The 23,092-nt window shown below is 39.7% G+C and overlaps 1 long non-coding RNA gene across 1 annotated transcript in view; it reads right to left on the bottom strand.

The window, feature by feature from the left end:
- The window catches only part of LOC116636688, a 172,491-nt gene that overhangs the window by 9,644 nt on the left and 139,755 nt on the right, over positions 1-23,092 (bottom strand). Inside the window, exon 4 of the long non-coding RNA XR_004300383.1 lies at positions 10,287-10,478. This is a non-coding gene — a long non-coding RNA (uncharacterized LOC116636688). The remainder of the gene's footprint in view (positions 1-10,286; positions 10,479-23,092) is intronic.

A 23,092-nucleotide genomic window follows, 5' to 3' on the forward strand; every position in this document is an offset into this window, starting at 1 on the left:
AGGAGGTGCCATTTACTTAGAGTGTAGTAGAAACAGTGCCCCTAAAGTTCTGCAGTGTAGCAGCCCTGAAGAGAAGTCTCTTCAGACCTCCAGGGCTTCTGGAAAGGCCCACTGCCCTATCCTGGGTGGCTGGTCTTGCCTAAGTTTGGCTTCTCTCTCCCCCATCTTCCCCCTCTGGAGACAGCCACCTCCAGCACCAGGCAGGTTGGGACAGCCCTCTGTGGGCTGTGGCACTTGAGGTGGGTCGCTTTTGAGCTCTTCTTGTCAATGCGAGGTTTACTCACACAGATTGTTCTTTCTGTTGTCCTGGGGGTAATTATGGACTGAACTCCCCAAGACATACGCTAATTCTCTCAGATATCTATACTAATAAAGTAAAATGTCTTCATACATAGGACAGTTATTCATGTACTGACCCCATCTCACAATGGGTTATGTTACTTCCTAGTATTAGACATGATGATGTGAGAATCCTTTTAGCCTGGTCTGGGCCTTTGTGAAGGAATAGTGTCACTGAGAGACCCTTTATCCATTAGTGGGAAAACAAAGAAAGCTACTCTCTGGGGAGGCACGTTCACTTTCTGGTTTCATGTGGTTCTAGTTGCCCTGAGAACCCCCAGGCACTTTGTAGGCATGGCCTTTCTGCCCATTCTCAGCTCTGCAGGCAGGAAGGCAGTCCGTCACTAGAGGCCTGTCCTGGGAGGAATTAAGGTGCCTGCTTTCAGGAAGCTCCCCACACGTGGGGAAGCCACGTCTTCTCCCTGGCAGGGACACTATAAACTCTTGAGCAGCACAAAGCAGCTAACACTGTCTAGCACACAGCCTGGGATACTGAGGGCTGTGTGGAAGAGATCCCTGCTCAAAGATGAAAGAGGTTACCCACCATACTGCAATGCCGGACCAGAGAAGTGTCTTCCATTTGTATATTCTACCTTGGGTTTCCCCATCTTCCCTGTCCAGTATTCGCTGTAGGACACTCTGTCGTGGCAGCTGTAACTATGGGGAGGAGGGAGCCTGGGTTACACCTGATGGGCCACTGAGCTCATTCATTATGAGAGATGTATTCAATTTAGGGGCCATTTTTTTTTATTATGTTATGTTAATCACCATACATTACATCATTAATTTTTGATGTAGTGTTCCATGATTCATTGTTTGTGTATAACACCCAGTGCTCCATGCAGAACGTGCCCTCTTTAATACCCATCACCGGGCTAACCTGTCCCCCCATGCCCCCCCCTCTAGAACCCTCAGTTTGTTTCTCAGAGTCCATAGTCTCTCATGGTTCGTCTCCCGCTCTGATTTCCCCCCCTTCTTTTTTCCCTTCCTGCTATCTTCTTCTTCTTCTTCTTTTTTTTTTTTAACATATAATGTATTATTTGTTTCAGAGGTACAGGTCTGTGATTCAACAGTCTTGCACAATTCACAGCGCTCACCATAGCACATACCCTCCCCAGTGTCTATCACCCAACCACCCCATCCCTCCCACCCCCCACCACTCCAGCAACCCTCAGTTTGTTTCCTGAGATTAAGAATTCCTCATATCAGTGAGGTCATATGATACATGTCTTTCTCTGATTGACTTATTTCGCTCAGCATAATACCCTCCAGTTCCATCCATGTCGTTGCAAATGGCAAGATTTCATTCCTTTTGATGGCTGCATAATATTCCATTGTATATATACACCACATCTTCTTTATCTATTCATCTGTTGATGGACATCTAGGCTCTTTCCATAGTTTGGCTATTGTAGACATTGCTGGTATAAACGTTGGGGTGCATGTACCCCTTCGGATCCCTACATTTGTATCTCTGGGGTAAATACCCAGTAGTGCAATTGCTGGGTCATAGGGTCGCTCTATTTTCAACTTTTGAGGAACCTCCATACTGTTTTCCAGAGTGGCTGCACCAGCTTGCATTCCCACCAACAGTGTAGGAGGGTTCCCCTTTCTCTGCATCCCTGCCAACATCTGTCGTTTCCTGACTTGTTAATTTTACCCATTCTGACTGATGTGAGGTGATATCTCATTGAGGTTTTGATTTGGATTTCCCTGATGCCAAGTGATGTTGAGCACTTTTTCATATGTCTATTGGCCATTTGGATGTCTTCTTTGGAAAAATGTCTGTTCATGTCTTCTGCCCATTTCTTGATTGGATTCTTTGTTCTTTGGGTGTTGAGTTTGATAAGTTCTTTATAGATTTTGGATACTAGCCCTTTATCTGATATGCCTTTGCAAATATCTTCTCCCATTCAGTGGTTGTCATTTGGTTTTGTTGACTGTTTCTTTTGCTGTGCAAAAGCTTTTTATCTTGATGAAGTCTTTAGGGGCCATTTAATGTGCTTACTCTGAGCTGTGTTGCTGTGTTAGGTACATGTTACTTAAAATTAAAGATAAATCATACACATTCTAAGCCCTAAAATGATTTCAATCTAGTAGAACAGCGTTTCTCAAACTTTTGGGGCCTTGGTATATAGTAAGAAATATCTTTTTAAAAATTTATAATTCATTGTGGTAACAAACCCACATAATATAAAATTTGCCATCCTCGCCATTTTTAAGTTCAGTAGTGGTAAGTACTTCACCCTGGTGTGTAACAGATCTCCAGAACTCTTCACCTTGTGAAGCTGAAACTCTATACCCAGGAAACAATAACTCCTGTAGAATTATCTTTTATGTTGCTACACAGCATGTGTGCATGTGCGTGTGCGCACACACTCACACACCCCACTGATGCAAACATCTCACGAAATGATCTTGCTCTCATTATAGGGGACACACATTCTGATATTTTCCTTTATTCTATTATACTCTTATTTCTATTCTATGCTATTCTTATTCTATTCTTCTTTACTTTTGAAAATGCTGATCATGAACCCACAACTCATGTCAGTACACGTTAGTTGGTTTCACACCTGTGCTTTGACAAGCTCTCCAGGAGAATAGAGACAAAATCACAAATAGCCATGTGACAAGGCGGAGTCAAGTTTGGGGCACAAGGCAGAGGAAGGAAGAAAATTCTGGAGGATTCTCAGGAGGGAAGAAACCCACTGAGTCAGCAAGATCATGAAAGGTCACTTGGGAGGAGGTCGTTATCAGAAATCTACCTCAAAATCTCAATGCGATTTCAACTGTGAGTAGATCTGGGGGAGGAGGGGAGGAGGGCATGGGGTTAAAAGGAGGCTGCTCTAGGCACATGAAATATGAAATGTGATCCTGACAGCACAAGTTAGTAACTGAGTAAATTTGTGCCTCTTTCTCTTATCTGTACAATGGGGATAGTAATACTATCTGCCTCTTAGTGACATGAGGATTAAATGAGTTAACCCCTGTAAAACTTACAAAGCGCCCAGCACATAGGAAATATGTGATGCTAGTGCATTGCTTACATTATATTTAATTTTGCACACATCGCTTCTAAGGGTCTCTGGTCCAGACATCACTGCAAGAAACAAAACGGAAGGTGCTTTCCGTCAGGAAGCTGCCTGAAGGCTATGGAGTTACTGGCATGGATTTAATAGACTGTCCTCTATGGAATAGTAAGTACTAAAATAGTCAAAGCAGTGATAATAATAACTGAGTGAATGTTCAAGCACGGTATTGAATCCTTCATGTGCATCCTTTGCTCTAATCTGTGCAGTAGTTACACTAATATACACCACTAACACCATCATTCAAACCGAAACCCTGGGCCATATGGATTCTATGTGGGTTCTTCGTAGGGAGACCTCTGCCTCCATCCAAATCACACTGATTCGGAAGCAGGGAGTTTTTCAGGTCGAGAAGTCCCTTTAAATCTAGACAGGCTGGGGGGATGGTTTTGTGGTAGATGGCAGGAATCCCAGGTTCTTTTGGAGAAACAACCAAGCTGGAACTCTGCTCCCACAGCTACCCCAGGCTGCAGAGAGCATTTCCTAGATAAATCATTGAGCCAGACTTGAGAGCCGGCCTGAACATTTCCTGCCTCTGAGGCTAATTCTATCCTTTGTAGAAACCCCAGGCTACGCATTGTTTAGCTGCCTGTTTCCTGGTGGCCAACCTCGGGAGCTCTACCAAACCCCATCTTTGGTGGCCTCCTGACCCAGAGTGCAAATTATTGAGTTTGCTGTCTTTATCCTGCACACTCAGCTACACGACAACTAATTGAAGACCAGGCACGAAAGCTCTCACTCCTTACTCAAAAGACCAGTCTCAGGCCTTCACTCGAACCTGCTCACTTTTTTACTGGGTATAACTTTGATCAGTCCAAATAGCTGGCTCTCAATCTTGAAGCAGGTACAAGGAGCATCAGATTAGATGGGACTGGGATATGTGATGGTTAGCTTTATGCGTCAACTTGACTGGGCCAGGGGATGCCCAGATTAAACATTATTTCTAAGTATGTCTGTGTGGGTGTTTCCAGAGGAGATTCAAATCTGTGGACTCAGTAATGTCCGTGGACCTCCTCAGTGCAAGTGGGCATCACCTGATCCCTTGAGGGCCTGAAGAAAACAAAAGGCCAAGGAAGGAGGGATTTGCCCCTTGTTTCCTGCCTGATAGAGAGTTCGCCTGATAGATATCCCTTAATCCTGGGATATCCATCTTCTCCTGGCCTTGGACTGGGATTCACGCCATTGGCCCCTCTGGTTCTCATGTCTCTGGGCACAGGTGGGAATTATACCGTCGGCTCTACTGGGCCTCCAGCCTGCAGAAGGCAGGCATGGGACTTCCAGCCTCCAGCTGCTCACAAGAAATCTCTTCCTATGTACACATCCTGCTTGTTCTGTTTCTCTGGAGAACCTCGGGAATATAGTAGGTGTGGGGGTGTCAGGGGAGGCTGCTGAAGACAGGCATGCTGACTCCAAGATTGAGGGAAGAAGATACTGAGACATCACACATAATAAATGCACGTGCGCAGAAAACACAGCACCTGGAAATATTTGGGAGCATAACCACTTGCTGTGGCTTTGTAGCCCAGTGGATCCTCCATGTGGCAAGCCAGGGGCAGGAGACCCTGAATTCTCAAGGCACAGTTAACTAACTGGAAGCAGGAGCAGGCGTATGTGAAGAGAAAATGATGGAGGCATGGCGGTCAGCCCCAGTTCTGCCACGCACTGGCTGTGTGACCTTCAGCAAGTCACTGTCCCTCTCAGAGTCCCAGTTTCACATGTACCAGATGGGGGTGAGGTGTATAATAATAGTAGAACACCTGCTACAGCATTCTTGTGAAGACAAGATCATATAGATAGAAAGTCCTCTGTGAGTTTCAAAGCACTAAGTAAATGTTTGAGTTTAATTATTCAGCTCAGTGTTTAAGGAGAAGAAATGTGTGCAGTAAGATTTAAAAATAGTTCTCTCCAAAACTGGAGGAAAAGAGTTTTTGGAAGGGAAAGGGATGACTTTCAGTTCTGTGAAGAATCTACTTATGTGGATCTCTGTCTATGTATCTGTCTATGTATGTATGTATGTATCTACCTACCTACCTATTATTTTACTTACCTATCTATCGAGAAAGAGAGAAAAATGGAAAGTTCCAGGGATGATAAAGTAGAGATTCTGAAGTCACCTGTGTATAATGTATATGTTCATTCATTCATTCATTCGTTCGTTCACTGAGTATCTACCATGGAGCTGGTCCCTGGCTAGGTGCTGGGGATACAATGATAAGAAGAGAATGATAAGACTATGGTCTGAGCCTCATTTAGTCTCGGGGGGAATAAAATAATCCCACCAATTAATGCATAGTTACAAACTTCCATAGTGACTCTGAAGTATAGCATGGGGAAGCCAGTTTGCCAGGGTTTAAATTCAGTTTGCTGTCTGGGTGACATTGGGCAGGTTACTTAGCTCCACCAAACCTCAGTTTCTTCATCTGCTCAATGGGGAATAATAATGACACTTACCTCTTATTGTTGTTCTGAAGATTAAATCAGATAATACATCTAAGGTAGGGTTTCCTAGTCTCAGCATGATGGACATTTCCTTGCTGTGAGGGGCTGTTCTATACATCGTGGGATGTTTGCATCCCTGGCCTCTACCTGCTACATGCAAGTAAGCATCCTTTCCCCACACTGTGACAACCAACAATGTTTCCAGACATTGCCACATGTCCCCCAGAGAGCAAAAGTGTCTCTGGTTAAGAAGCACTGATCTAATGCCTTTAAAGTGCCAGGCACATGTTGAACACTCACTATATGTTAGCTTTTATAATTTTCATAAAGAAAAGTTATGCAGAAATAAGACCTAAGATTCAAATCCTTATATTGTCATTGACTGGATGTGGGATCTAATCTTGGGAAGATTAATGAATGTAGGCATCTCTAAAAAATATTATCACACATAACTTACTTAGTAGATCTTAAATAAAATAATGTATTAAGTATTAATCTAGTTCCACATAAAGTTATCTAAAATAATGTTTGTGTCTTTAAGGCAGGAGTCGACAAATAACAGCCCATGGGCAAAATCAGACCAGTCTCCATTTTTGTATAGCACATAAGCTAAAAATGGCTTAAATTTTTTTTTTTTATTATTGAGCTGAAATTCTTGTAACATAAAAATGAACCATTAACCTGGAAATGCAAATTGGTGCAGCCATTCTGGGAAACAGTATGGATGTTCCTCAAAAAGTTAAAAATAGAACTATCTTATGATTCAGCAATCACGCTACTTGGTATTTACCCAAAGAATACAAAAACACTAATTCAAAGGGATACATGCACCCCTATGTTTAGAGCAACATTATTTACAATAGCCTACATATGTAAGTAGCCCAAGTGTCCCCTATTGATGAATGGATAAAGAAACTGTGGTATATAAACACCATGGAATATTATTCAGTCATAAATAAGAATGCAGTCTTGCCATTTGTAATGCCATGGATGGAACTAGACGGTATTATGCTAAGTGAAAGAAGTCAGTCAGAGAAAGATAAATACCATATGATTTCATTCATGTGTGGAATTTAAGAAATGAAACAAATGAGCAAAGGGGGAAAAAAGAGGAGACACAGAGCAAGAAACAGACTCTTAACTCTAGAGAACAAACTGATGGTTACCAGAGGGGAGGTGGGTGGGGGATGGGTGAGATACATGATAGGGATTAAAGAGTGCACTTGTTGTGATTAAAATAAAAACTTTAGGGCACCTGGGTGGCTCAGTCCGTTAAGCGTCTGCCTTCGGCTCAGGTCCTGATCCCTCAGCTCCTTGCTGAGTGGGAAGTCTGCTTCTCCCTCTTCCCTGCCATTCCCCCTGCTTGTGCTGGCTCTCTCTGACAAATAAATAAATAAAATCTTAAAAAAAAATAAAACAAATAAAAACTTAAAAAAGCCACATTAACCATTTTATTTTTTTTGCGTTTTTATTTTATTTTATTTTTTAATTTTATTATGTTATGTTAGTCACCATACAATACATCATTGGTTTTTGATGTGGTGATCTATGATCCATTGTTTTCGTATAACACCCAGTGCTCCATGCAGTACGTTAACCATTTTAAAGCATATAATTTAGTGACAATGGCTTTCAAACTTTTTGATTCTTTTGAAAAAAATCAAAAGAATATTTCCTGATGTGAAAATTATATGAAATTCAAGTTTTAGTGTCCACAGAGTTTTGTTGCAACACATCCCCACTCATTCTATGCTGCTTTCCCACTACAACAGCGGGGTTAAGTAGCCACGATGGAGACCAGATGGCCCGGAAAGCCTAAAACGTATTTACTCTCTGGCCCTTTATAAAGAAGGTTTGCTGACCCCCGCTTTAAAATGGTAACAGACCAGGGAAATGAAGTACTTGCTTTCTGGAAATAATGTGCTTCCTCCTTCTTTGTTTGCCCTGCTTGCTGATTTTAGGGAATGACAGAATTTACTCGAAAATATGAGGCACTGGTATTTTTCTCCACCAATCTGACTGATGCAGTCAGCAGGATCTCTAGGTTTGTGACCCTGGAGGCCGGTGAAGAAGACAGCACCACGGGGACCAAAGGCAGGCACGGTCGCCTCCCACTGCCGGACTTTCAGTTCCTGCTCTTGACTTCCCTTTACTGCCTGGGGTCCCACACAGTTTCAGTTTGGAAAGCCTGGTCATTTCAGTTCTGGTCAGAAATTGAGGCTGTCCTGGTTTTTATTGTTTGTCACCCATTTCTACCTATGGTATCTTTTCTGGAAGAACCTGTAAGGAAGCAAAAGGTGTCCCTTTGGCTGGTGGATTATTTCAGCCTGATTATTTTTACAAAACAAAAGGAAGAATCTTTCACCTTCCCCCTAACTGCCTGAAAGAATTTAGATAGAGGACCTGCCCTAGGAAGGGAGCCACCACCATAGGTAACCACATTATAATATGAACTACTAGGGGTGATAGACAGGGAGCAACTTTGTTAAAATTCCTCTTTATGTCCCATTGTTTCTGGATGGCCCAGCAAACATTTGTTTACTAAACATTTACTCTTTTCCATCTTCCTATGAATTGTCTTCCTTATCTCTGAAGTCCCAGTTCCCTACCCCTTCTCCTTAGCTCCAGATGGCACATAAGCCTCAATTGCCTGCCTGCCTATGGGGCCTCATAATCTTTTTTTTTTTTTTTTAAGATTTTATTTATTTGAGAGAGAGAGAGCACGAGCAGTGTGAGGGGCAGAGGGAGAGGGAGAAGCAGACTCCCCACCGAGCAGGGAGCCCGATGCGGGGCTCGATCCCAGGACCCTGAGATCATGACCTGAACCGAAGGCAGACACTTAACAGACTGACCCACCCAGGTGCCCCCATGGGCCTCATATTCTTAAGGAGCCCTTGTAAGTACATAATTAAATTCCATTTTCTCCTGTTAATCTGTCTCATATCAGTTTAATTCTTAGACCAGCCAAAAATACCTTGAAAGGTAAAGAAAAATTTTTCCTCCCCAATAACTCTGTAAAACATTTGCGTGCCCCACTTTCATCCCTGGTCTAAATGGATTGACCATACATAGGGCACGGCTGGGTCCAAGGATTTTTAAAAAGATTCCCATAACTGCTTAGTTCATGCTAAGCCACTAGACTACCTGGTCTGTAAAGTTTGTTAAAATATGGAAAGGGAGGACTTGAAATCATGCTTTCCTTTTGATGGGCCGTAACATAGGGAAAACCTGTGGAATATTCATCTTGAGCAGATGGAGTCAAAGCAGGAAGAGAAGCTTATATGAGACAGAAGATTTTTGAGTGCTTCCCATGCAAATACCCTAGAAAGTGTGCAAAGCTTGACTCAACTCTCAAAAAAAAAAAAAAAAGCCTCCTCAGTTACCCGGAAAAGCCTTCCCGAGCTCTTATCACCACAGCCCCACCAGAGTATGGCCCTGAGACTCTTTCCTGGCCTCAGCACCTTGATAAGAGCTGAAGAAGACCCTTAGAGAACAATATGCAGATAAAATGAACACAAAATACTGAGCTTTTCGCCCTCGTGTCAGCAAGCCCTCTTACTTAACTAGAGACCTCAACAGTTAAAACCAGAAATAGACAAGATTGCCTAACTCATGCTCTGATTAAAACCTATTGTTCTCATTTTCCCCTGCACTTTCTTGAGGCATGGATGAAGGTGTTTTGCAATGATCAAAACATTCCAACTGCCAAGCCAGAAAAGCCCTGACAGCAATGGAATGCCTAGGAGACCACTCCCCACACGTCCCCTTCCTGGCTCACGAATGTGAGCTGAACACACACTGACCCCCCCCCCCCCCAACAACCACGCGTTCTCTCCCAAACCTCTCTATAAACCTGTAGGGTTCATCTAGCAGGCAGAGAGGTGGGTTACTGCCACCTCCCCCTACTGCCAGGACCTGAAATCAATTTCTCCCTTTTTCTTTTCCAAGCCCTCATCTCTTGAGTTATTGGCTTCTCTTACTACGAGTTTATCCAAGTTTGCTTGGTAACAGTGCTGGCAAATCCAGCCAAGAGCTGCGCTTCTGATGTGTCCAGCCCCCTTGGGGTTCCCTGGGTCGGGGAAGTTGGCTGCGCAAGTGCCAGGGCTCACCCCTTCCTTTTCTGAGTTAGCAGCTGGAATAGATCATTCAGAAACACTAGGTAGTTCTATTTTTCACAATAAATGAGTAAGAGTCCTTCTTGGGTGCCTATGACACAGATACGGAGGCTACCACTGAATGAATGTTATTTCGTTCGATGTTGATAATTCTATAGATTAACTTATAGCCTAAGAACCCCTTTGTCAAAATCCTTCTGTTATCCTGTCCCTCAGGATCCTGTGTCTCCTGGGCTGGGTCTAAAGTAGTAACCATGGCTACAATGTTCCCAAAACTTAGAAAGAAACTGGAAAGACTCACCACAAAGCTTGAAAGCATTTTTGATGTAGCAGATCTTACAGAAGAGAAGGTTCAAACTCTCCTGGCAGGAGCTTTGAGCCTCATTAAGGGTGAGTGTTGATTCTTCCTGAGGCCAACCCGCCACACATCCTTGTCCCCCAGTCCGAAGAATTTTAGATTCCTCCAGAATTCCTCAGTTCTGTGATAGGCTAGCTTGGAATAGAAAAGAATTAATACGTGACATGAGGAAAGTATACCCACTAGTTTTATATTAGAGATAATTATCCAAAAATTAGTGGAGTATAAACAGAAGTCAGACAGAATAACTTTAGGAAAGTCTTCCTCTTTTTTGGGGGGTGGGGAACCAGTGACAGTGATTATGGAAGATGGATAATCTACACCATATTCATTTGAGACTAAAAACAGTGTTACTTTCAGCTTCTATTTTGAGGGCTCTCCTATGGATTTTGTACTTTTCCTTTAATCTTTTGGCACAAGATTGAAAACTGGGACTTTTAGCATCCTGATGAAGTGTTTCCCAGAACATGCGACGTTCAGAGCTAAAAGCAAGGCAGATCTAGACAAATCAGTTTGGTCACCCTAGTTGTCTTCCAGAAGCCCACACCACCTCTATCACTACCATCTTTTAGATCATGCTCTGGGTACCTGGAACCCCAGAATTCCTTGCACAAATGGACCTAAGCCTGCTTCGGCAACCTGCACAGTCCTCTCTCCTGGGTTTGCTCTTGATTGTGAATACCATTGGTATTCACTCTCCTAGGCCCACAATGAGTGTATGGGGAGAAGGGGGTTCTTAGCTATATGGCTGGGGTCTCTATGTATGAAGAAGTCCCTGGGACTATGCAACAGAGCAGGGCTGGGAAGAGTAAGGCCAGACCTGAGCCTGATTCTCTCCATGTCCCTGAGTTTGATAGGGAATTTTGAGGAGTCTGAGAATTTTGACTTGAATACGTGCTTCCAGGTCATTATGAAAGTACCTTTTTTTCTAGATAGTATGATAGAACATCTTTTATTTAATAGTTTGCTACTTCGGTTTATAATTTTTAAATATTTGTAGAAATAGTATGCAGATACCCATTTGTACTTTTACCCCAGGCCCTGGCAAACATTATGGATGGGAATTGCCTATCTCTGTCTTATGCTTGAATAGAAATTCTACAGGCAATTTTTCATGGTGGAGAATATTGAAGGCCCTGTGGGGGACATTCTCTAAAATTTTGTCTATGGACAGTTTCCCAAGGTTTCTGAAAGAATCCAAATGCAGCCCTCAGTAAGAAGCCAAGACTGACTATTGAATTCATTCAAGCAGCCATCCATGGGCACAGCACAATAAGATTTAAAACCTAACAAAAGGGAGGAAGCTAAATTTTAAGTTCCTCCAAGTTAAAAGCTTACAAGAATAATGGATCATAACCTCACACTATATAGTTAACTCTTCTCTAAACCCCATCCACTATATTGCTACTATTTTAAAACCCAGGGCATTGGAAAAACCGATGTCCTATGAGACGTCTACAACTCCCACATGTTGGCCCTATACTTAAACAGAACATAGGATATCCTTCCAGCTTGCTTCAACCATTCCTAGTAAAATTTCTCCTGCTTTCACCTGCCAATCCTTCATCCCGTCACAGACAGAAATACACAGTTTTCTTACACTTGGGTTTCTTATTTAACGTTGTCATTTGTTTATGCTGTCCACTATCGGGTGAGATGATTATTGCTATAAGAATCAAAAGAAAGCAGTCAGCCATCATCTCACTAGATGACTTCAAACTATCCCTGAACCCTTCATGAAGGAACATTCCTTCCTCCTTGGCTTATATGTATATTGAATTGAGACTTACTTTGTAAATTAAATATAGTGATGTTCTACACTTTGAACATGGTATATATGGACCAGATCTTCCTATCTGGACAAACTTCAGTCAAAAACTAACAATGACTAAGACACAAGCACCATCCAGCTTGGATTTGACCCTTGCAGAAGTCCCATCTGTTTGTGTTTGTTAATGAGATGAGAAATCAGCTTAGAGCACCTCCTGCCAAAACCAAAGTCAAATTTCCTATGTGGCCACTTTGATCCCTTAATACCTGTGTTCAAAATGAGCAGACGAGTCTACTGCTCTGTTGAGAACCTATCCCACCTTAATGCATATGTCAGCCCTGTTCATCCCATCGTTCCCAACTCAGGATCCCAACTCAGGTCTCTGTTGTTTCACCTGGCCAATGCATTATTTTTCCTCTCCAGTATATTCTCATTCCCAATACATTTTGACTCTTCTACCATGACCAATATCTTACATCATTTACACAGATGAGATTAATCTGGAAATTGCTCCGTCTGTTGTGGCCACTAAAGATGCTTTTCTTAAGGACTGTCTATTTCCTCTTGCCACTTACCAACCATAAAACAACTATATGACTTCAAGAATGGGGCCCCTGATTAGAAAAAGTCTATCATGAAAATAGCAGTTTGACTCCTTTACTCTGTTTACAACCTGTTTACACCCATACAGTCATCCCATAACTTTCATGTCCCTTCTACTAGTCAATATATTATCAGTTGGAGGGGACACCTGGGAAAGGAGAAGGAAAAGAACAAATTGGGACCACCTGTGTGCCTGGATTATCCAGTATAGCACCTTGTCATCACGTGTGCTCTCTGCTTGTAATGCAGGGAAGTTGGTCCAGAACCATCCTGACTTGACCAGGAATTGGATGCCTTCCACCCACCAGCAAATTAAACACATCAGCCTTCTCTTACGAAGTGGTAACCCGAAGTCTTAGTGTTAATATGTTTATTTTCTGGAGGGTCCAAAGATTTTCCCTGGGAGAGTAGTTTCCAAACTTTAGTATATACGAGGACTACTTGAAGGGGTTGTTAAAACACAGATTTCTGGGACACATCTTCAATTTTTCATTTAGTAGGTCCAAAGTGGGCCCTAAGGATCTACATTTCTAAGTTCCCAGATGCTGATGCTGTAGACCTCGTGACCACACTTTGACAGCCATCGCCCTAGAGGAAAGCAGACGTTATTACTTTGTCAAGACCTTGCTCTAAAAACACATTCCTCAACATAGACCCAGATTAAGTTTCCAATTATATGGGATAAGTTTTCCAGTTTTTATGTAAAGCTTTAAACATTAAATTCTAACCACAAAATCCATACGCTTGAATTGCTTTGGGTGAGACAGAGAACAAAAATTATGACATTAAGCAAGACTTTGGTAGACTTTTCAATGAGGACCTTAAATGGTCTGAGGCCTCACCAATTATCATAATGAATATGTGGTTCTGCAATCAGAGAGCTCAGCCCATATGACATTGTAAGTGGATGGCCTAGGATGGTTCCAACGTACATTCTAGTTGTTTTCCGCTAACAGCAGTTGGCAAACTCTGGCCCACTGGTCAAATCTGGCCTGCCACCTGTTTTTGTATGGCCTGCAAACTAAGAATGGTTTTTACATTTTAAATGGTTGAAAGAAAAAAAAAAAGACAGCTATTTCATTAAATGTGAGAACTATATGAAATTCAAATTTTATTGTCCATAAAGTTTTATTGGAACACAGCCATGTCCATTGTTTTTGTATTGTCTTTGGCAAGTTGCAAAGTTGTAACAGGGATAGTAGGACCCACAAAGCCTAAAATATTTACTCTCTGATTCTTTAGAAAAGACATTTGCTGACACCTACTCTAGAGGGTAAGGGAGTTACCTTGTAGCATCCACTGAGTGAAGATTATGTGAAACTGACAAAGAGATAGTAGAGAACTCTTTGGAGATCCAGGTCATATGACCTCAGGACTTGAGACATAGATTAGAAAACGCTGAATTTCCTTATTCCCATAGAATTATTACCTGTTTTTACTTTACTTCCTGTCACTGTTGGCTATGTTTGCTAGAAAGACATTTCCTCCTGCCCTCTTGCCACATTCCTCATTTCTTCGTGTCTCTGAGTTCCCATTGCTCTGCATCATCTGTGCCCAATACCCCCAGTGAACAGTCTTGTGATCAGTTCCCTAGCCCCAGCAGATGCACTGGGAAACAAGTCAGTGATGGGCTTGTGTGTATGGCCTCCTTAGTGATGGTGAGTCTTCTCTTTCTGGCCTTACTATAAATATTTCCTTTTGGAACAATTCCATGGGTTGGGTGAAGCCCTCTAGATAGAAATACAGGTGGAACGATGCCAGGCAAGGTGCTGCATATCCATCAGTATGGTCACACACAGGCCCTGCAATTCTCCACAAGAGGGACAGATAACCGTTAGGCCTCACAATTTCCTATGACTGATCGTTAATGGAACATATTGGATCATAGTAAATTCCCCAAAGATACAATCATTCAGCAAAACAGATTTTTTTGAAAAATCTTTTCAAATGCTTTTTGAAATGCTATTTCGTGATGACAGAGTCTGAAGGATGACTGACAAGTTGGAACACTCTTTCCAACTAAACAGTTCAAAAATACTTGATTGAAAATATGAAGCTTCCGTTGATAAGGCTATAAGTGCTTCTACTTAAATATTTTATTAAAATGTGTGCTCTCATGGCCAGGAAAAATGTGGGAATTTATTTGTTTAAAACTAAAAATTATGAATTAAACTGCTTGAAAAACAAGAATTCTATTTTCCATCATAGTCTTAAGCTCAAAAACTTTTAACTTGTTGCTAAGAGAACACAAGCCTAGGAATAAAAAGTCCTGGTTCTAGAAACAGCAAGAATGTGGAGGTATTTGTTTGTTTTAAGGACTCTTGTGACTTTTAGAATCTTGTATTTCTAAAACTTTTTTTTAAATATAGAAACGTTTGTATAATATCCCTTTAAACTTCAAAAGGTGGTTAAAAAACAATTACATAATGAGAATGGGAAATTTAACATTTTACTCTAATATTAAAAATGTGATTTGTTGTTTTTCTCCATAGAGAAAGGAGTAATTGCTTTATGCAAATGTAACATAATGTGGGATTTCAGTTGAAATGCATTGTAATTGTGTTATGCTAGCTACAATTATAAAAAATGGCACCTTTTGTGAATTGGTGCTAGTAAAACCTTTAGTAGAATCTAAAAAAATATGCATCTAGAGAAATGTTTCCACTTGAACATTTTGGATAAATTTTATTTTGTTTGAATAGGTGATATGGTTTCATGGTTCAATCAAATCAAAACAACACAAAAAAGTATGCACTAGATGTTTACGCTTACCTGTGTTCCAGCCACTCCATCCAGCTAGTTCCCCATAGGGCAACTATTTACATTAATTTTTCGTTTATCGTCCTAGTGTTTGTCTTTGCAATATAAGCAAGTATGAGTATTTATTCTTATTTCCCTGCTTTCTCTCATAAAAAAGTAGCATAATAAAGACACTGTTAAATACTTTGCTTTCTTCACTTACTGTACCACTTGTAGGTCTTTTTTTATTTTTGTACATAGAGAGCCTCTACATTCTTTTTTGTTTAGCTGTATAGTACTCTTTTGCATGGCTTTGCCATGATCTATTTGCCTGATCTCTTACTGCTGGACCCTACTTGTTTCCAATCTTTTGTTCTTGTGCCCTTCAGGAATGTTTTCAAGTTTTCCTTGATAGGTTTTGTACATCTCCTGTTAAACAACTGCTTTTGGTTTATATGCAGTTCTTTATCTTGTTCTGAGTAAAATTTTACAGTGTAGTATCTGTCACTTTTTTCTAATATTTGTTTATCTTACAATGTATTTTATCTGGTTAAACTCAGTTATATTTTCTATTATGCTTTTTTTAATTGAAACATAATTGACACATAATTTGTATTAGTTTCAGGTGTACAACATAAGGACTCAATATTTATATATATAGTAAAATGATCACCACAGTAAGTCTAGTTAACATCTGTTACCATACATACATTTTTTTCTTGTGATGAGAACCTTTAAGATCTACTCTCTTAGAAACTTTCAAATATGCAATACAGTATTATTAACTGTAGTCACCATGATATACATTATATCCCCATGACTTATTTTATAATTGGAAATTTGTACCTTTTGACCACCTTCATCCATTTCTCCCACCCTCCACCCCTTGCCTCTAGCGACTATCAATCTGTTCTCTGTATTTATGAGCTTGGTATTTTTTCCCCCTAGATTCCACATATAAGTGAGATCATAGGGTATTTATCTTTCTCTGTTTGACTTATTTTGCTTAGCATAAAGCCCTCAAGGTCCACCCAAATGTTATCGCAAATGGCAAGATTTCCTTCTTTTTTATGGCTAAACAATATTCCAGTGTGTGTGTGTGTGTGTGTGTGTGTGTGTGTGTGTGTGTATAACATTTTCTTTATCCATTCATCCATTGATGGACACTTAGGTTGCTTCCATATCATGGCTAATGTAAATAATGCTGCAATAAACTTGAGGGTGCACATATCTTCTTAAGTTAGTGTTTTTACTTTTTTCAGATAAATACCCCAAAGTGAAATTGCTGAATCATGTGGTAGTTCTATTATTAATTTTTTGAGGAACCTCCATACTGTTCTCCACAGTGGCTGCACCAATTTGCATTCCCACCAATAGTGCACAAGGGTTCCCTTTTTTCCATATCCTTGCCAACACTTGTTATCTCTTGGCTTCTTGATAATAGCCATTCCAACAGGAGTGAGGTGATGTCTCATTGTGGTTTGGTTAGAATTTCTCTGATGCTTAGTGATATTGAGCATCTTTTCATATACTCGTTGGCCATCTATGTGTCTTATTTGGAAAAAAAAAATATCTATTTAGATCTTCTGCCCTTTTAAAAATCATATTGTTTAGTTTTCCGCTATTGAGTTGTATAAGTTCCTTATGTATTTTGGATATTAACCTCTTATAAGATATATGATTTTCAAATATTTTCTCCCATTTGGAAGGTTGCTTTCTTTTTATTAATGGTTCCCTTTGCTGTGCAGAAGCTTTTTAGTTTGATGTAGTTCCACTTGTTTATTTTTATTTTTGTTGCCTTTATAAACGGAGCTGGGTCAACATACCTGAATCATGTCTGTGGAATCTGAAACAGCTCAAGGGCTTTGTTCCAGGCCTTTCCAGCCATAGCGCAGGGCCATTCTGCTCACCCAGGAACCTATCCAGTGGTCAGTCAGCAGTCTTCCCAGGAATCTGATGGGAGCCATTCCCACCATGCATATGGTAATAGGCTTGCTGACTGAGGACCCTGCATGGAAATTCTTGTACTAGAGCCACCAACTGAACAAAGTACTGGAAACAGTGCCATCCATCCAGGGACTAGATAGGATCCATGCCCACTTGAGCCCCTGGTAACAAGCTGGCCTATTGTGGACTCCAATGTAGACCAAGCAACAGCTGTATAACTGGCTCCAACCCACACAACTACGATTCCAGAGGTGATCCTATCAGCCCAGGGAACAGACAGGAGAAGGTCTTTACCTGATTAAACCAGTCTATAAAGAATGGAAGACATGTTTGTTCCTTCAAAGGTACAGACACCAATGCAAGGCTACATGGATCACAAAGAATCACCAAATATAATACCACCAAGTGAAAGTAATAAAGCTTCAGTAACTGACCCCAAAGAAGTAGAGATCTATGGTTTACCTGGCAATTCAAAATAATTATCTTAACGAAACTGAATGAAATGCAAGAGAACACAGACCGACAACTAAACAAAATCAGAAAAACAATGCATGATGAAAATGAGAAGTTCAGTAAAGAAAATAGAAGCCATACAAAAGACCCAAACAGAAATCCTAGAACTGAAGAATAAAATAACAGAACTGAAAAGTTCAGTAAAGAGTTTCGACTCCAGATAATCATAGAGAAGAAAGAATCAGTGAACTCAAATACAGATCATTTGAAAATAACCACTTAGAGGAACGAAAAGAAAAAAGAATTTAAAAAAAGTAAAGAAGGTCTATGTAAATTACAGGACACATCAAGCAAATAAACATGTATATCATGGGAGTCCCAGAAGAAGTAGAGAGAGAAAAGGGGGCAGAAGGTTTATTTAAAGAAATAGTAGCTGAAAACTTCCCAAATCTTGGGAGAGATGTGGACATTCATGTACAAGAAGTTCAAAGGACCCCAAACATGATCATCACAAAGACTACTATGAGAGCCATTATAATCATAATGTTAAAAGTCAAAGACAAGCAAGAATTCTGAAAGCAGCAAGAGAAAAACAATTCATCATATGCAAGGGAATCCCCACTCCCAATAAGGTTATCAGTGGATTTCTCTGTGAAATTCTGCAGGCCAGGAAGGAGTGGGATGATAAATTCAAAGTTCCGAAAGGAAGAAAAAAAAAAAAAGCAACAAAAACCCTGCCAATGAAGAATACTGCACTGGGAAAAACTGTCCCTGAGAAATGAAGGAGAAATAGATATTCCCAGAGAAACAGAAGCTAAGGGAGTTCATCACCACAGGACTTGCCTTACAAGAAATGCTAAAGGGAGTTCTTCAGGTTGAAATGAAAGGACACTAGTAACAACATGAAAGCACATAAAAGTAAAAAAATTCATTGGTAAAGGTAAATATATAGTCAAATTCAGAATACCCTAATACTGTAATGGTGGTGTGTAAGTCACTTTATTTCTAGTATAAAAGTTAAAAAATGATAATATTAAAAATAATTACAGGGCGCCTGGGTGGCTCAGTCGTTAAGCGTCTGCCTTCGGCTCAGGTCATGATCCCAGGGTCCTGGGATCGAGTCCCACATCGGGCTCCCTGCTCTGCGGGAAGCCTGCTTCTCCCTCTCCCACTCCCCCTGCTTGTGTTCCTGTTCTCGCTATGTCTCTCTCTGTCAAAAAAATAAAATCTTTAAAAAAAAAAAATAAAAATAAAAATAAAAAATAAAAATAATTACAGGTACAATAAGTTGATATTGAGTGCACAGTATAAAAATATGTAAAGTGTGACAATAATAGCATAGCATGTTGCAGGAAGGGAAAGTAAAAGTCTAGAGTTTTTGGATGCAATTGAAGGTAAGTTGTTGTCAGTTTAAAATAGATTGTTAATGTTTATGTAAGTCTCATGGTAACCATAAAGAAAAGTTCTATAGTAGATTAAAAAAGATAAAGAAAGAATAAAGCATACCTCTGTAAAAAATGTATCACAAAGGAAGACAGTAAGAGAGAAAGGGAATAAAAAACAATCTGAAAACAATGAGCAAAATGACAATAGTATGTTCTTACCCATCAATAATTACTTTACGTTAAATAAACTAAATTTCCCAATCAAAAGACAATAGCTAAAAGGATAAAAATACCAAGATGCAACAATATGCTGCCTACAAGAGAGTCATGCTTGTTTGAACAAAACATGTAAGCTGAAAGTGAAGAGATGGGTAAAAGGTCTTCCATGAAAATGGTAACCAACGGAGAGCAGGAGTAGTTATATCAGATAAGATAAACTTTTAGTCAAAATTGATCACAAGAGACAAAGAAGACCACTATGTAGAGGTAAAGGGGTCAATTCATCAAGAAGATACAACAATTGTAAATATATCTGCACCCAACATTGGACCATCTATTTAAAGCAAATATTAAAAGAAGTAAAAGAAAAAATAGATAGCAATACACTAGTAATAGGGGACTTCGATGATCTACTGTTGACATTGATCATTCAGACAGAAAACTATTCAGGAAATAGTGGTCTTGAATAATATTATAGACCCAATGGACCTAATAGACATACAGAACATTCCATCCAATAGCACCAGAATACACATTCTTCTCAAACACACATGGAATATTAGCCTGCATAGATCATATGTTGGGCCATGAAGAAACCCTAAACAAATTTAAGAAGACTGAAATAATATCCAGTATTTTTCCAACCACGATGGTATGAAACTAGGAATTAGCAGCAGGAGGAAAACCGGAAAGTTCACAAATATGTGGAAATTAAACCACACACTACTGAATAACCAATGGGTCAAAGAAGAAATCAAAGGGAAATCAGAAAGTATCTTCAGACAAAGGAAAATGAAAATACAGCATACTGAAACTTACAGGATGTAGCCAAAAGCAGTTCTAATAAGAACATCTATAGTGATAAATGCCTACATTAAGAAAAAAGAAATATTTCAAATAAATAACATTTTTATATCTCAAGGAACTGGAAGAAGAAGAGCAAGGTAAACCCAAAGTTAGCAGGAGGAAGGAAATGATAAAGATTATAGTACAAATAAATAAAACAGAAATTAGAAAATAGAAAAAAATCAATGAAACTAAGAGTTGGTTTTAGAAAAGATAAACAAAATTGTTATACCTTTAGCTAGACTAACCAAGAAAAAAAAAAGAGGACTCAAATAAACAAATGAAAGAAGAAACATTATAACTGACACCACAAAAATACAAAAAATTACCTAGCAGAGATTGGATAACCTAGCATAAATGGAAAAATTCCTAGAAACATACAACCTAACAAGACTGAATCAGGAAGACATAGAAAATCTGAACAGATGAATAATGAATAAGGAGTTTGGATTAACAGTCAAACATTTCCCAACAAACAAAAGCCCAGGACCAGATGATTTCACCAGTGAATTCTACCAAATTTTAAAGAAGAATTGATGTAAATCCTTTTTAAACTCTTCCAAAAAATTAAAGAGGACAGAACACTCCCAAATTCATTTTATGAGGCCAGCATTACCCTGATATCAAATCCAGATTAAGGACTACAAGAAAAGAAAATTATAGGCCAATATACCTAATGGATATAGAAACAAATATTCTGAACAAAATTCTAGCAAGCTACATTGACTCCACTTTAAAAGGATCATATATCGTGATCAATTGGTATCTATCTTTGGGATACAAAGGTAGTTTAACATATGCAAATGAATAAATATGATATACCACACATTAATAGAATAAGGGATAAAAATCATATTATCCTCTCAGGAGATGTAGAAAAGCGTTTGACAAAATTCAACACCACTTCATGATAAAAAAGTTTTCAACACATTGGGTATAGAGGACTGTAATAAAACATAATAAAGGCCTATATGACAAGCCCTTAGCTAACATCATACTCAACTCTAGAAGTCCTAGCCTAGTCCCAATTAGGCAAGAAGAAATAAAAGGCATCCAAACTGGAAGGGAAGAAGTAAAACTATTTGTGTTTGCAGATGACATGATCTTATACAGAGATAATTTTAAAAATTACACACACAGACTGTTAGAATAAAAGAATTCAGTAAAGTTTCAGGCTAGAAAAATCAACATACAGCAATCAGTTGCATTTCTATATACTAACAACAAAATATTTGATAGAAAAAACAAAGAAAACAACTTCATTTGCAATAGCATTAAAGACAATGAAATACTTAGGAACAAATTTAACCAAGGAGGTCAGAGACCTGTACACTGAAAGCTATAAGACATTGATAAAAGAAATTGAGGAAGACACAAATAATTAGAAAGATATTCCATGTTCATCAATTGGAAGAATTAATATCGTTAAATATCCACACTACCCAAAGCCATCTGTAGATTCAATGCAATCACTATCAACAATTCAATGGCATTTTTCAAAGAAATAGAAAAAACAATCCTAAAATTTGTATGGAGCCATAAAAGACCCAAAATAGACTAAACAATCTTGAGAAAGAAGAACAAAGCTAGAGGCATCACACTCCCTGATCTCAAACTCTACGCTATAGCTATATTATCAAAACAGTAGAGTACTGGCATAAAAACAGGCACACAGATCAATGAAATACAACAGAGAGCCCAGAAATAAACACATGCATGTAGTCAAAAATATTTATATATTTTAGGATCCCCACAAATCACCTAGACCAGGTTCCCATTTAATGGGACAAATTTTCCAACATGTAAGTATGGCCTAAATCATCAAATTCCAACCACAGACATCAGCCTCTGGAAATGTGGTGGACTAAGGGTGCAAAGCAACCATACTAATGAAAACTACCAGAAATGCTGTACAAAATGCAGTTTTAAAATCTTCTTGAAAGCACTGAAGAGATGACAAGGGTGCATATAATTTTTAGGCCAAAATCTAAGTGAGAGGAAAATTATGGATGGCAGCTCAGAGAGACAGAGAGATGGAAAATATGAAAAAGCAATGAAGAGACAAGGAGAATAGAGTGAGAAGGTCTAACTCACATGAATTGGAGTTTCAGAAATAGAAGAGAGAGAGAATGGGACAGAGGCAATGTTATGAGATTTTTATTTATTGATTTTTTAGAATATTGCCCAGGGGCTATTGGGTGACTCAGTAGGCTGAACATCTGATTCTTGACTTTGGCTCAGGTCATGATCTCAGGGTTGTGAGATCGAGCCCCATGTCAGGCTCCATACTCAGCCGGAGTCTGCTTGGGATTCTCTCTCTCCCTCTGCCCCTCCCCCCACTCACGTGGGCATACTCTCTCTCTTAAGGAAAAAAAGAAAAAGAATATTGCCCAAATCCTCAGATTTAGGAGTATCAGAAACTCCAAGAAAGATTACAAAGAAAAGAAATCCACAACTATAGAAAACTAATGGCAAAGAGAGTATCTTAAAAGTAGATGGAGAGAAAAGACAGACCACCACCAAAGGAGTTGCTATTAGACTGACACCTGACTTCCAAACACCAAGCATGGAAGCCAGAAAACCATATCCTCAATGTGGTTCAAGAAAACAACTGTCAACTTAGAATCCTGCACCCAGTGAAAATATCTTTCAAGAATGAGGACAAAGTTGGGGCGCCTGGGTGGCTCAGTCGGTTAAGCGGCTGCCTTCGGCTCAGGTCATGATCCTGGGGTCCTGGGATCGAGCCCCACGTCCGGCTCCCTGCTCAGCAGAGAGCCTGCTTCTCC

Source organism: Phoca vitulina, unplaced genomic scaffold (genome assembly GCF_004348235.1).
Source record: "Phoca vitulina isolate PV1807 unplaced genomic scaffold, GSC_HSeal_1.0 scaffold1, whole genome shotgun sequence".
Classification (NCBI taxonomy): Eukaryota; Metazoa; Chordata; class Mammalia; order Carnivora; family Phocidae; genus Phoca; species Phoca vitulina.